General features: G+C 41.5%; 1 pseudogene; it reads left to right on the plus strand.

Annotated features, from left to right (window-relative positions):
• The window catches only part of LOC102835610, a 45,949-nt pseudogene that overhangs the window by 33,106 nt on the left and 7,337 nt on the right, over positions 1–5,506 (plus strand).

Raw genomic sequence — 5,506 nt, forward strand, 5'->3', positions numbered from 1 at the left:
ATTTAGCTCTGCTTCTTTTTGTTCAATTTTATAATGATCTATTCATTTCCTGACAAGCAGCTTTTAGCATCTTAAGGCATTTGGTATGGCTAAGAAGATTACATAGCTTTCCCCATGTATGTTGTTCGATATACATAGATAGCTATAGATACATGGTCATATTTGAAGCATATACAAATAAATATGTAGAAATAGCCTCTGCCAAACCAGTATGTTCTCGATATGCGGGTATAGTTCCATTTGCTTTCTCACACCTGTTCATCTTGTACATGTAACTGTGTATGTTCTCACAGATACTGTTTTATTACTGTTACTGCAGTGCCAGCACATGTTCTAAGTAATGTAGGGCGGTGCTTAGGAAACTGTTGAGGTTTGTATGATTTCTATCTAGCCACTTCACTAAATTCTCACATTCCCCATACCTGTACCTATGACCATCTAGTTGATTCTGACCCATAGCGACACTAGAGTAGAGAGCAGAACTGTCCTGTAGGGTTTCCAAGACTGTGAATATTTATGGAAACAGATTGTCACATCTTCCATGATTTGAACGGCTGATCTTTCAGTTAGCAGCTGAGCATTTAACCACTACACTCCCAGGGCTCCTTCCAAATTCTCATACTCCCAAGAAATGTAGTTGATCTCCTGAGCTTTTAAGGTTGTCTCTAATTTCACATGCAAATAATGATAGGTTTATCTCTTTTCCTAATACTTACATCCTATTTAAGTGTTGATTAGTACCTTCTGATCAGTGTTGAATAGTAGCAGTAGTAATTGGCTTCCTAATTCCTTACCTTAAAGCAATTCTGTTGTCTAGATTTCTGGTAAGTATTTTTACCAAATTAAGGAGGTTTCCTTCCTTTCCTACTTCTAAGAATTTAGGATCTTATGTAGATCATATCCATCATTTATCAGGAATTATATGATAAATATTATCTAAAATAGTCAATAAAATATATTTAAATATATGCCAGATCCTAAGCTATGTACAGAGGAAGAGTAAAGAACTGCTAAACAGGATAGAATCCCTGTGCTCAAAAAGGTTAGCATCTAGCAGTGGAGAAGGCTTAAAATAGATAAAAGGAATGAATAAAGGCTTAGAGATGTGAGGAGTAACCATGAGGATGCTTTCTTCCAACACAGATTTATTCTCATAGATCAGCCTTTAAGGAAGATGAAGAAGGATGCCAAAGGTAAATATTAGTCTGGGGATTTTTTCAAAATGTTTACTCTCGTTAGAATATATACAGCAGCAAAACTTTCATCATCTGACAATGTCTAAAATAGAATTTGAGGATGAGAGGAGTGTCTTAAAGTGCCTTTTCTCAAGCCCCTCAATTTACACTAGGGGCATTGCCAAAGATTGGGCAGGAGACACTCATCCTGTTATTTTGTCTAGCTCCAGCAAAATGAGCCCCACAGGCCATGCTGAGTTTGACGGGATTGCATAGAGTAGAGAATTAGGCTGGGCTTCTTTCTTCCTGCTGGTGGTGGGCCAGGAGCCTCCCGAGGGAACTCTCGGGAAAGCCTGGGGAAGTCTGCCAGGTCTTTGAGTAAGAGGGCTGGTATCCTTCAAGGCCAATGAAAGGTAGAATATATGAGGTTTTTCCCGTTAAAGTCACAGGAAAATGTCACTTCTCATCCTACTGGTCATCATCAAGCCTCCACTGTATTCCCCTTATCCAAACCTCAAAGAGTTTTAACTGAGAGGGGCCTTGGAGGATAGCTTGTCCCAGACTGAGAGGGAGAAAGGAAAAGTATCTTATCCTATGATCCCACTGCTAGTGGCTGTCAGAAAGAGGAAAGCTTCTTCCCTTTTGGGTTCTTCTCAATTGGTTACATTGTACTTGGGCTGTGAACTGCATTCGATGTCAATAACATGCAAACTTAATAGAAACAGAAGACATTCTAAGGCAAGCTTGGTGGTGTGGATGGTTATGTGCTCAGCTGCTAACTGAAAGGTTGGAAGTCTGAGCCACCTGGAAGCACTTCAGAAGAAAGAGCTAGCTATCTACTTCCAAAAACCAGCCATGGGAACCCCTAAGGGACACAGTTTTACTTTGACATCATGGGGTCATCATGAGTTGAAGTTGATTTGATGGCAATTTTTTTTTTTTTCAAATGCACTCTGGAATTTTCTATTCTGTTCAGTTTTGTTGGTTTTTTAAACGCTAGTCATGATGACCTTTAAACTGATTTCACAGCCCACTCACCCATCAGTGATCACCTACAGTATGAAAATCAGGTTGCTGGTTAAAGCAGCTAGAAAAATAGAAGCATCTTCTCCATCACTCTCCCTCCTCCTCTAGGAGGTTGAAGCATGTAAGACCAATCTGAAAGGGACAGATAAGAACTGTCTCTAGAGAGGGCTGCATAGTTTGGTTATGCAGCTTATTCAATGCACAAAGGCACTTGGTCAAGGAAGTAAGTGGTGTTGAAAATTCCGTCTATGCCAGGCCAGCAGTCTGCCCAGGGATCCTCTGGGCCTGTGGACAGACACGGAGGGCTTCTAGAAATCTGGTGTGTGGAGTCGTTCTCAGTCCCCAGGTCTGTGGTGGTTGTACAAACTGGGACTGTGAGTGGTGGGAATTTGGAGTCCTGTTAAAACCAGAGATATGTATTAAGAGAGACATGTAAAATGGTAGGCATAACTAATTGCATTTCATGGGTGTTTTCCCCAAGGGACTTTTTCCAGAGTCCGCTGTGCAGGAGATGCACATCAGACAGTGAAAGTCCGGTATGCGGGTGGGCGCACCCAGTACTGCAGCAGTGGGAGAAAGCAGGGAAGACCGGCAGGAGCTCATTGTTCCCTTTCTCTTTCCTAGGAGGGAGGATTTTTCTGGAAAAGGCAGCCACTTTGGCTCAGGGATATGTATAGACCTCTCAATGCCATGCATAAGAAAAACATGGCACAGAAACTACACGACAAGGATTCTTCTGACAAGGATGAGCTTTTCAACAAGGACACAAGGTAAATGATCAGGGACAATTGAAACGTCTTGTCTAAAAAGAGGTATCAAAATGGGAGAAATGCAGAACAGTTTCCAATTTTCATGGACTCTAGGCTTTCTAGAGCCATGGAGGCTGGATGAACCCCTAAAACCACTGACCTGAGATTATCTTTAAACCTTAAACCAAATATATCCCCTCAGGTCTTCTTAAAAACCAACCAACAATTATCTTAGGTAGTAAAGAATGTCTACCTCAAGTATTATAGCCTCTTAAGATCTACCTGGAGTCCTGGTGTGGTACTGTGGGTTAATGCACTGAACTGCAAAGTCAGTTTGAACCACAAGGTTGACGGTTCAAACTGACTCAACAGCACTTAACAACAAGATGTACCTACATGGGGTCAAACAGACAACAGCAGCTCAAAAGACTAGCTAGGACGCTTAGAGGACAGTTGATGGGGGCAGAGCTACACAGAAAAGGAGGATGAGAATGCTTACTCAACCTGGAGACGGTTATCAATGCCACCGAATTGTCCAGTGGTGTGTTTGGGTAAGTATATTCTCAATAACAACAAAATAAATAAAATTGAAACATTATCATAACAATGAAATGAGGAGGTAATGAAAAGTTTAATTGTTCCTTTCAAGAATAAGAGCCCCTGGCATTGTTCTTCTCCCAGGGACCTCACTGAAGTCATAATGGAGAAGATTGGGATCACAGATTCTGTGATGGAGAGATTGAGGCTAGTGAGGAAATTGAAGCACGTGTTGACAAGACCTCGGACTGAACCCCCATCCTGCCTCAGACCTCTCACAAATTTTATTTTCTGATATTAGCTTCTCAGCATTGTTTGTAAAATACCTATTTTTCTCATATTAAAATTTATAATGTCTATAACCAATTCTAGCCATGTGGTAAGAAAGTCCAATGTATATACAGTTAATATGAGCCACGTAACATGTACAATAAGTGCTATGTAATAGAAGACCGTATGATTTGGTTGTGTGTATACCATATTCCAGCCTTCTTCAAGCCCACTTCCGGTTATCCCATGGAGTTGCTTGGTAGAGGTGCTACAGATGCTGAGAGGGTGGCCCCACCCACTGTTCTTCCTACCTGCCAATGGACAAAGCCCCAGAATGGACACCCAGAGCGATGCCCTCTGCCTATATCTCACCCGAGGTCCAGTGCTGTAAGGACCTGGGTCTGGGTTTTTTTTAAAACCTTCATTGTTGATAAGTGCCATCCACTGGGTTCCAAGTCATCGTGACCTTGTATAGGGTTTCTGAGGAGCAGCTGGTGGGTTTGAACTGCTGACCTTGTAGTTAGCAGTCTAGTGCTTTTCCTACAGTGCCACACCAGAACCATTAGGGGAAAATAATAAAAGGAGAACTGTTTTCCCTTAAAAACAAATAAGCCAGAGAACAAACAAGATGGTGGATCCGTGGAAGTGCAGTAAGGAGCTCCGTCAGCAACAACACAGAATACAGGACCAAGCAGGCTCAGGGGATGGTACCAGAACTCTGAACCACATATAAAGGAATATTTAGAAGGTTGGAAGGTTTACACCTAGGGGAATTTGTAGCAGACTCAAGAAATCCATTGCTTTCTAAATCAGCTGCTCCAGGAGTCACCATCTTGGGTGAGACCAAGTGGGGGAAGGATCAGAGCAGCACAGATGCCTGACAGAACCACGGAGATAAAGGTGTGGACATTCTCTTCTTTTGGTATCTGTTCATTGGTCCCTTGCGGTCTGCCCACCTCCATTCTGGTGACTATAGGGGTGCCTGAGCTAGTGGACAACCTAGCCCCACCCTCAGATGGTTCTACTACGCATGTGCACAGAGCTCCTCGAAATTTAAAGAGACAGTTTCCACTTAAAACCAAACGGCTACAGCCGGCCCTGAACTGTTTATAACTAGAAAAAAGGCCTGAATGGGGATTATGGAGCAGGACAGGTAGACAAAAAATAAAATAGGACAAAAATTAAATCCTAAATTATGTCAAAATGACCAACAGTGGCTTCTTCAAATTTCTCAAGAAGAAGAGTGATCACATCTAGCTGGAGGCAATCAGAAAGCATAAAAAATACCAAAACACACACCCATCTAAGTATTAAGGCCACAGAAAACTCCTGAAGATGCCCCCAAAACAGAAGTAGATAACCATATCTGCATATGTACGAAAACAAGATAAAGTGACTGAAGCAAATGAGCTGGAAGTAGGCCTACTCTCCATACTGGAAGATGGGCAGGCTTTGGAAATGCCTGAGAAGGAATTCAGAAAAATGATTCTAAAATGTATCAAAACACTATCCAATGGAGTTGAGAAAAATAAGGAATAAGTCAGGAAAGCAGTTTAGAAACAATCAAATAAAATAGATACAGCATTGGAAACAATCCAAAACCTACAGAAAGAGGTCCAAACAATTAATAATAGAATATCAGAAATGTACAATATACTGAAAGGCAAAGGAGTAGAATTGAAGAGATGGAAGCCAGAACTAGTGAGTTAGAAGATAAATCTCTCAACACTACTAAGCTAGAAGAACAAA

Source organism: Chrysochloris asiatica, unplaced genomic scaffold (genome assembly GCF_000296735.1).
Source record: "Chrysochloris asiatica unplaced genomic scaffold, ChrAsi1.0 scaffold00136, whole genome shotgun sequence".
NCBI lineage: Eukaryota > Metazoa > Chordata > Mammalia > Afrosoricida > Chrysochloridae > Chrysochloris > Chrysochloris asiatica.